At 40.2% G+C, this 10,567-nt stretch overlaps 1 long non-coding RNA gene across 1 annotated transcript; it reads right to left on the reverse strand.

Moving 5' to 3' along the window:
- Window positions 1–8,688: 8,688 nt before the first annotated feature.
- Window positions 8,689–10,059, reverse strand: LOC135446580 (uncharacterized). The gene is made up of 2 exons (XR_010439839.1): window positions 9,930–10,059; window positions 8,689–9,076 (listed from the first exon to the last, which is right to left on the reverse strand). It is a non-coding gene; the product is annotated as an uncharacterized LOC135446580 (long non-coding RNA).
- Window positions 10,060–10,567: the final 508 nt, after the last annotated feature.

Below are 10,567 nucleotides of genomic sequence, written 5' to 3' on the forward strand. Positions count from 1 at the left end.
TTGTTCAAGTCTTACTTGACTTTTTCAAGGAACTGATGTGAAAAATATTGGGATGACGTGACTACTCATCCCAATAATGAGCCCAGCTTCCCCACCCCAATAATTAACAAGTAGCCACCCGTTATTAAGCAGACCAAATATTTCAATAAAAGGTCCTGCTGAGTTGTGTCTGTTCTGAAACAGATTTCACTTGAAAATTGCAATAATGAGGTTCCCCATAACTGATAAGCAGCCCAATCAAGCCCACTGCACTGGGTTCATAAATCTTAAGCAGGATTTAATTACGAGCAGAGTTTTCCTGACAGAGCCAATAATGGGGCCTTTTCCTCTCGCCTGCTGACTGGTTGTGGTTCCCATGGTTCCAGTAAATCTCTGTAGACCTGCCTGCAAGGAAAACAGTTTGAAGTTTGGACATTACTTGAAAGGGAATTTGAGGGAGCTGCAAAAACAATGCCCTGATGATGATGGCTGTTGAACACTGGGGACAGACAGCTGAAAATAAAACACCCAAGCAAGTAATTAGCAAGACCAAATCACTTCCAATTAGGCATCTCAACACCAATTTTATGTGGTCTCAGAGGGCCAGTCCCTTTGGAAGAAGAGGATCACCTCTAAAAATGTACCCTTGCCCTCACCCAGAGGAAAACTTGAGCAAGTGGAAGGGTGTAGGAAGAGCAGACTGTGATAAGGTCTTTTCCAGCCTCAACCATGATTCTGTGTTCTCCTGATCCCATCTGGGCATCCTAAGAGCAAGATTTAGTATGTGAGAGAAAAAGTCATGCTGAAATAAATGGGATTAGCCAGTATTTCTTCTTAGCAAAATCATAACTCTGACTGAGTTGGCACTTCTGTATGACTGCTCAAACACAGCAGTGAATTGGCTTCAGAACTTTTGGACTGGGGAGACTGGTAACTGAAGCACTTTGGGGGTCAGAAAAAAGTCAAAAATCTAGCAATTTAAGTCAGACAACCACACAGTGCTGAGGTCTTTGCCTCTGTCTTCTCTGTTAAGTAGGAAATAATGTTGGATGTTACTGATGTCTAACTGAAAAATCCTACACCTACTATCACAGCCAAACCATTAAGTTGTCCCCATGCTCTTCAAAGGGAAAAAAACCCAAAAAGACAAGCTCTCCTAAAAGAATTCAGACCCATTTAAATAGAGTTTATAGTGAGATACAGCAGAGGTTTTGCTCTTTTCTGTACCATCACCATGGTTTTAGAGCTACCAGAGTCTGGAAAACAAAGCTCAATGAAAGCAGTGGAAATGCAGCTAAAGATATCTGAAGACTTTGGAAGTTTTACTGTGTATTAAGTTGAAGACTTAAGATTAATCTGTGCCTCTTACAAAAAACAAATATGGCACATTCCATTTTAGCAGCCAGCATATTATATTTTAGCTGATTTATTGTTTTGCTGCATGGATTTGAGGGAAATCACTGTGCTGTGGTGTTTCACAGATCAGGCAGGGCACAAGCCAAAATATTTGTAATGAGAGCAAGCCTTTGCTAAATTTGCAAGTCTTTATAGGCCCTTTGTTGGCAAAGAGCAAATTCAGCCCTACTGAAAGCATTCCTGCTGTACACAAAGGGGCTGGAGCTCAAAGGTGCACACTCTGGAGGGTGAGTCTTGCACCACAGACCTTCAGCACTCAAAGCTGGTGCACGTCTGACACATACCAAACTCATTTTGGGAATCATGTTTTACTGGGTGGGATTCCAGTGAGCTCAAATGGGCCGTGAATAAAAAAAAGCAAACATGGAAAGGCTTCCAGTTTCACTTGGAATGTAAATTGTGTACATCTTCCCTTTCAGATCTCCTGACTAACCTATTTGTTTAATAACCAAGCCCTCAATTTCAGCCTCTGTTTGTAGTCTCAGAATATGAGTCTCTTTCTTCCTGAAAGTATTAGGAGTCTTGTCAGTAATTTGGGTATGAATAAGAACAGTGAGGATGCTGTAAATAACTTCTCCATGTCATGTGTGTGTGCTGCTTGGTCTCCACTTTTTGAGTTTTACAAAGAATTTTAGTTTCATTTTAATTTTCACAAGCCATTTCTATATTTGCTGAATATGAGGAAAAAGTTATTTTGTGTGCCCATTTCAGACTTTAAAAATGTCCCTGGAGTGCTTACCAAGGTGTGGTATGTGCTTGTGCAACATTCCTACCTTTCCTTCTAAGAGCAACTCAAATTCTCTACAAGATTTTAGTATGGAATAAACATGACATATAGAAGACAGGGTTTGTCTTTAATGCTCTTGGCTAAAAGGGAGGCATATGTTGAATCCATCCACTCATACACCTTTCATCTCCAATGAGACAAACAGAATTTTTTCCAGCAACACCGAACCTTATTAAGATTTCTCCAAACCTTTTGTTGATGACACAATTTAAAAAGACACATTGGAGTTTACTGAGTGTCCTCTCAGCAGTGGAAAAGTCCTGCTGTCTGTGATTTCTGTGAATCTGCAGGAATATCTTTGTGCTTCCTGAAGGTTTATTCTGCCTTTGGTTGGAGACTGTGCTCAAGCCTGAAGCTCTCTGACTTTTGGTGAAAGGTGAGCATGTAAAGAAGTGGGAGAGAGCATGAAGGACCCAGCTTTTGATAAAAGGATAAAAAAGTGTTGTGTTGGGCATGTTAAGAGAACATCCACAGTAAAACTCTCCCAACTTTGTATTTAAATCCTCCAATGTGCGCAGGAATGAAAGCATTAACCAATCTACCTTGTGCGATGTTTAACACAAATCAAAATATTAAAACTCTGCACTAAGCAAAAGTGTTTTTCTTTTCCCCTAAACAAAAGTATTTTCAGCATAGCTGTAGGTATTGCAAAAAAAAAAAAAAAAAAAAAAAGTTAAAAGGACATGAAATAAATCTGGTATGTCATTTTCCAGTTTGAGTTTTGACTGCACAATTAAAATATTCCTCTGTCACTTGCCCCATTACATTCATGTGATATCAGAGCCACCTTAAATCATATCTAACACCTGAATTTCCCATAAAGCATAACACTTATATATATGCAAAGGATTTCCTCATTTTACTTAATTCTGGCCAGCTAGCCATGTATTCTTCCAGGATGAAAACATTTAATCTGTCACAGAGTCATCCAGTTGAATTATAAATGTTTTCTTAAATGGCAGTTCTGTCTTTTTCTTGCTGCTTTGCAAACCACAAGTATTTGCAATATGATTCAGAAGCTTTATACTTTAGTCAGCTTCTGCTACAGTATTTAACTTTGCCGTTTGCTTTTTAAGCATTGTGCCATTATCAGCACGTAAAGTCTCACTGGCATCCTGGCATGATAGAGAATAAAGAATGAACAATCTGATTAATCCAGGCTAAATTAATCAGATTGCAGAAAGTGGTGCAGTAGCTGGCGCGAGTGGACATCAGTCTCAGAGGAGAAATCCCCAAGATGTGGTGCATCACTGAACAGGGGGGAACCTGAGACTCATTTGGGGAAAAGCTTACACCAACACTTTGCTGACCCCTGAGCAGATTAAGGAAGACCTTGAGATGTTCACAGCACTGCTTGAGTTCACCTTATAAAGCAAAATCCTCAGGAGCTGAGTCTGAAAATCGACACCCTCACTCACAGGAGCTTTCCCAGAGCACAGAGAAGCGGTAATAAATTAAAGATGTAACATTGTTTTAAAAGAGAGAGGGAGTTTTAGCTGACAAAGCACAGCATTTTGACCATACAGCTTTGGGCACACCACTTGAGTGGGGCAGCACAGCATTTCATTTAAAAAAGCAAGGAGAGAGAGCCACAACCACAATTCTCCATGCCTGGATGATGCAAATTATTTATATATTCTTTTGTGGAACCTGACATCCTCAGCCTGCAAATAGAACACTTGACTGACTTGATTTGTTGAAACAGTGTAGTGTTAGTAGAGCATTACATGAGACAAGTAGCTCTCCTAAACTGAGTGTATCTTGAAAGAGAGAATTAAACTGAGGATTGCCAATTCCCAGCTGAACTGCAAACCATTTCTCACTTCAGCTGATGAAGTTCAGTTCCCTTCCTTACTGTTTCAACCCAGCAGGAAAGAAATGTAATTTCAGACAATAGGGACAAATTCACAGTTGAGGAAAATAAGAATGCAGCATCATTGATGGTCTGCTCTGCCTAAGTATCCACTAAGATGTGTAGTTCTAAATAAAGTGAAACAAATGAAAAGCCCTTCTTGCTTTTTGCCTTCTGAACAGTGGAAGGTCTGGCTTCCACATGTTCCTGCATCACAGTCGGCTGGGAAAAGTTGTGGGTTGTTTTGTTTGTGGTTTTTGGGGTTTTTTGGTGGGACAAAAACTGCGCTCCAAAAAGAGTGGTTTAGAAACAGTCATTGTCTCTGTCTGTCTCAAAGAGGTCCAAAAGATGAAATGAGACTTCCGTGAGGTGAGCAAGAACACCTTTTTATTATTGCTCTTGGCAAATTGCCTCTTCCAAGCCAACTTGCTGTTGAAGCATGGGTCCTGCATCCCTTCCTGAGCTGTGAGGGTGTTCCTGCAGCCCTCTGGAAAGGAGGAGCCCACAGACCTGAGAGGAAGAGGCAGTGCACGCTCAGACTGGCATTTCACAGGGTGTTTCTGAGTGTGTTGGAAGCAGCCCCACAGGGGGAACCCCATTCCCATCGTGCAGGTGAAATCCTTCCCAAATTCCCCCCTCCTCTGATAATACATTTTCTGCCCTGTATCCCTTCTCCAACCCCAAGCCCATCTTCATTACTAAAACCACTCCTCTGATCCTCAGCAAGCTCTGTCATTACCAAATCAATCTTCCTAATCCAAAATAGTTTTCCCAAGCTCATTTTGTGTATCCACAGAATGCTCCCTGATCTCTGCAAAAAGCTGATTTAAAGAACACACAGAGAGCAGAGGCATTTTTTCATGAGAAAAATTAGTCCATACTCCAAAACCTAAGAAATTTGTTGCCTGACCTTAACCAATGCCCCTTCCATTACTCACACAGGTTTAGTTTAACAATCCCCAGCACTCACCATTACTTTCTCAGTCAAGACTATTTGATTTTGCCACAGCTGATCATAAGGAGGACTTTGGTGTTTAGTATCATAGCTTTTGGACCTTTCTAGGTCACCTCAGTGTTATTAGCAATTCTGAAGAAATACCTTTTTAGACAGCAATTTTCTTTGCAGTGTTTCTTAATTTGCTTTCTTGGCGACTCTGGTAACTTTATTTCAATTTCTGGACATTGATTTGTGCCACTTCTGGACAATGATTTGTGTAACTTATTTAGGCATTAGATCTCACCCATAATAAAATGAATTAAATAAATAATTATTTAATTAATAAATAATTATAAAAATTTAATTATTGAATAATTAATACTAATTAAATAATAATCAAATTATTAAATTATTAATTTTAATAATAACATTGTTATATTATTATTTAATTATTGAATTATTATATTATTATTCTATTATTAAATTATTAGTAATAATTAATTAGTTAATAATTATTTAATAATTATTTAATTATTTATTTCATTTTATTAGGGGTGAGATCTAATGCTCTTACCTAAATAAAATGAAAATAGAAACATTCCAAGAAAGTAGCGCTGTATATACTGTCTCCATATTAAAAAAAAAAAGAAAGTATTGCAAGAAATATTAATTCTTCAAATAAGATTTTGGAAGTTTAAAGAGCACTTAAGAAGTTCAGCGTTCTTAACTGCAGAAAGAATAATTTCAGTTTTATCTCTCCATTCTTTCTAAAGAGAATTAAGTTGCTGTTTAATTTTAAAGCCTGGGATGCTGCCAAGCATTGGTGCCCATTCATTTTGCTGAACTTCCTTCTATGCAGTGTACTCTTTCAGTGGAGCCTATGTCAACAGATTTCTGTTGTCCTTATTTTATCCTGCAGAACAGGAAATACTATTTTTTTTCCTCTTTTGTATTATATTCTGAAGGTTGCAGCATTTTAAGCACAGCTTCAATATTCAATGTGCTGAACCAGTAACAAAGGAGAGATGTTAACATTTTAAATACTGCAGGTTGGGTACAGGAAGATAAAGACGCTATCAGAGTTTGCAGTGCCTGGTGGACTAAGAGTAATGACTACAGCTACTAAAGATAAATTGGGTTCTGTCATAAATGGCCTTGAAATCTGGGGCTGTACACAACTGGTCAAAAGCAATTTCAGGGGCTTGGTGGTTTAAATGCATTAGCAGAATATTCAATGCTGGTTATTTTCTTTACAATATTTACTGTTCAGTACAGCTAATACAAAACACTGCTAGAGTCACAGTGAGGGGATTTGGCAGCCAGAGAAACTTGGAGAGTCTGGCAATTACAGCTCAGGAATGTGCCATGCACACAAAAAGAAAAAATGCTGTCCTGTATACACATACAGGAGCATGAACCCCATCAAGAATTACTATTCCATCACCCCCATCTGCTCTGAGCCAGTGTGTTTGTGTTCCAGAGACAGCAGCACTTACTGGATAAGCTGGACAGTCTGATGATGTTTCCAGCTGATCACCAATACAAAGCTGAACTCTATTCCCTAAATTTCCCAGGTGAATTTATTTTCCACACACCCACCTCTGACATTCACACAGACCTCACTTCCCATGTCAGTTGAAGACCATCCACGTGCAGAATTTGCTTGAGTATCAGCACAGGTAATATTTCAGCAAAGTTTTAGGAATTTCCAAGCTAAGTCAAGCTATGCTTGGCTAGCAAGGCTTGGGCACAAGGTACTTCTCATATTTAGCATGTTTATAAGAAGTGAGTGAAAGAAGAAGGTAAAAAATGAGAAAAAGCCCACATATTTTACCTATCATTTGATGGGTATAAAAATTTGAATATCTCTCAGTTTCTTGAGAGCACAGTTTCTTTCAGGAACAGATACTTCACAAGGCAAATAACAACCTGAATAAAATTCAAAAAGTCATTTTCCCAGCAGGGAGTAGAAGAGCACAATCCAGCAAAGATATTGCCTGTTGAATGATGGCAATGACAGTGATGGTGAGAGGCCTGGATATTGGTACCAGCCCAGGAAAGCATGTGGCACTCACAGCACATTTTGAAAAGAAAACAAAAAATAAATAAATCCAGATAGCAGTGCTGTGAAGGCATGGCCATTTGAAGGATTACCTGTTTGCTATTAACTTCACAAGCTCGGTGAAACTCGCAGATGCATTTTGGGAGTAAACTCTGCTGTTGTGTTCCACATTTCATCACACCAGTGATGAGAATTTCTTCACAGGCAGCTCTGTGGTAACACAAAAAAAAACTTGAGCAATTCAGGATGGCTGAGGACAGTGGTAACAGTTGGGTTGGTGAGACCTGGAGAGGTCATGACTCCCAAAGGTCCTGAGCTTTAACCTCTGACCTTTTTTTTGATATTGTATATCTATTCCATCCAGTTGGATGCAAGCACAGCTTGGAACTGCACAGACATCTTTTTGGGAATTTTATACGCAGAAGTGGAGAAGCCAAAAAAGAGGGGAAAAGAACCTAAAAGGGATTTTAACATTTACCAGCATCACACTTTTAAAAGAAATTGACTAAGTCAATAAAATGCATAGATAACCCATGGAAGGCAAATAGTTTCCCTGTGGAAGGGGACTTCATTGGCAAGATCATTCATCTGTGAAAATGCACTAAGAAAAAAAATAAACTGAGATACAAAATCTCAACTGGATTACATTAGAAGGGAGCATAATTTACAATTTGCATGTATGATTTGAAGGTTGGTTTCTTATTTGGGAAATCAGGGCTGCAGAGGATCCATGTATTAATTTAATGCAGAGCCCTTCCCTTTACCTGAGCTGCAAGACATGGGACTGCTCAAAGCCCCTCCACCAAAGAAACCCCAATAATTATTCTATGAAGTGACTCAGAGAACCCAGCCTTTTTTGGATATCCCATACCATTCATGTTTCCTGAGCTTTACACTTGGAGATGCCCTCATACAAAAATCACTCACCCTTGAGTGACTGCATGGTCCTGCATGGAGGGGGCTGCTGTAAACCCTGCTCTGTGTCAGACAAAGCCCACACAGATAAGGGGAAGGGTGTTAATATGTGGAACACTTTGTCTAAAGAGCCTGAGAGGTTCCTTTCCCCCTTTCTCATGCACAGCTTTGTCCCCAGTGCATGATCAATGGATTCTGCATGCTAACTTTGCCACACTCGGACTTGTAAGCAGTGGCAAGAAACATAGGATCAATTTTAATTCTTACTGGAAATGCACACTTCTCACATTCATTGATTGAAGGATCATAAAGTCTTACAAGAAAAAAAAATACCCAAACCAGGCTTCTGCTGGTTTTTGCTGGTTTTTTTAAAAAACCCAGCTCAGAAAGCCATCCTTTTTTTCAAATTTCGGCTGTATCTTGTGTATTTTGGCCAAGTTTTGTGCCACTTAACCATACCTTTAACTATAGGAGGGAAGGTCTGTTGTGTAACTGAATAAATAAGTTGTGTCTTCTCCTCAGGGAAAACGGTGGATGAGCCTGTTCGTGCTGCTCATAATGTGAGCACAAGACACTGTTCACTGTCTGTGAACAGCTGATTTGGCTGGGAAGGACAGAGAGGATCAAACAGTGTTTTAGATCATGCTTCCAGGCACTTTGAGAAGGTAGCAGGAGGGTTTATTCACTCAGAGAAATCTGTGGTTATTCAAGTAACCGAAAGCATCTAAGGCAGGAATGCCACACAAAAGAGGAACATTAATTAGGCCGATCATAGCACTGCAGATCTATTTTTACAAAGCCCAAACACATTTATACATGGCTGTTCCTTTGAAGCATTGGAAGGCACCATTCCTTTCTTCCTTATCAGTGTAATTGACGTCTTCATTCAAGCCCAGCCAGCTGTTGTGCGAATTTTTAATCATTTGATTTCTTTCAGGGAAAGGCTTAGTCTTTTGAACTCTAGGAATAATTATTATTGCAAAGCAGTTTTCCCTTTCCAAAGGGACTGCTTTGGGGTCACCACTGCTTCCAGGCTCTCTGGGCAGGAAACAATGAGGCTTTGTTGGTGCTGGAACGCTGTCCCTTCCAAGGAGGCTGGCGCTCTTTCTCTCCGCGTGTTGAAATGAGCTGTGCCAAATCAAAAGGCTTTAAATTAGCACTTCACTGCTGGCAAGTGCCTGGGAGTTAATGCTGAATCCTAGGGGGCTAAGAACCTTTTCTATGCCCAGGTATACCCTTCAGAGTGTAAGGTGGCTTAGGAACCTGGACAACGCACTTATGGTTATTTTCTCTCCTCATTAAACAAATTTTTAAAAAAGAATAGTTTGCAACTTTCAGCTAATCACCAAAAAAATTATGTATTATTGCACTTTGTGAGAGAAGAGCAGCTATATTTCTATGTGGGAAAAGGCTAATTTCCAATAACAGGACCAAGGGTTATTATGGAAGAGAGATGGAAGATGCAGGAAAAAAAGGAAGTGCTGCTGCCCCTAGTAATCTTGCCAGTAAATGATCCTACTGACTATCAGACATGTAAATAGATTTAGCAAACCCAAAAAATTCTATAAGCCTGACAATTAGCATAAAAAATAGGTTTTTAACTTTGTATCTTCATTGCAGGTTCAAAAGCTTGGCATGTAATGTTAAGTCATACAGAATCTCTCTTTATCCAATGTCTTAGTAGAAACAATAATTAATTAAAACTTAGAGTTTAAAAGACTCTTCTTGACTCAGTAAATAAGGAAATTTTGTTTTAAAAGTTAGAGGAATTGTATTTGCATGATTTAACTTCACATGAACATGTGTTTTTACATGACAGTTTTATACAAAGCTAGGCAGGATATGCTTGCAAGGGACCAGAATTGGCACCTGCTTTGCTGTGCCCTTTTCTGCTGCACATTGGAGAGCAAATACAGATTAGTGCAGCCTTGAGGCTCACTCCTAATTTCCATCCTAGCTCTGATGACCAGAATTGGCTCACCCAGTGATTGCAGTAGGGCATTTCAGAGCAGAACTTCCAGGATGGGTGACATCCTCTGATCGGCCAATGCCCAGGTCAAAACCTGTCTTATGAGGGTCTGAGTGAGGAGTGAGTGCTGCTCACATCTCTGAAGATCAGCAGAGGTTTCCAGGCCATGGACAGCTGTAGGTGATTGGGGTGGGGCTGCAGCTGAGCCTCATCCCCAATGGCCACAGCTGTGCAGGACAGGTGAATGCTATTGAAGGTAAGGAGAGCCCAGGGCACTGCCCAACCAGCAAAGGGAGCAGAGGGCACACAGGTGCAGGGCATCAGCAGGAGGGGATAAAAGGCTGGGCTGAGGGACAGGAAGGGTGAATATTTCCAGCCTGCTGGGGTGGTGTGGTGTTACTGTGTGGGTTGGAACCTTCTGAAGTTGTAAATTGTATGGTGGTGCTCAGTGTATCATGGCCATCTACACTGCAACGTGTGCTGCAGCAGACAGCACCAGCTAAGCCCCAGTCAGCAACACTGGAAAGGAGCCTTGTGGTTTCCTTACTGGTACAGAAGACCTTGTGAAACACATAAATCATGTTTGCATCCCCAGCTGTGCCTTTAAAGGATGTGAACAGTGCTCGTGATAACACGATGGGGTGGAAGGA

Source organism: Zonotrichia leucophrys, chromosome 4 (assembly GCF_028769735.1).
Source record: "Zonotrichia leucophrys gambelii isolate GWCS_2022_RI chromosome 4, RI_Zleu_2.0, whole genome shotgun sequence".
Taxonomy (NCBI): domain Eukaryota; kingdom Metazoa; phylum Chordata; class Aves; order Passeriformes; family Passerellidae; genus Zonotrichia; species Zonotrichia leucophrys.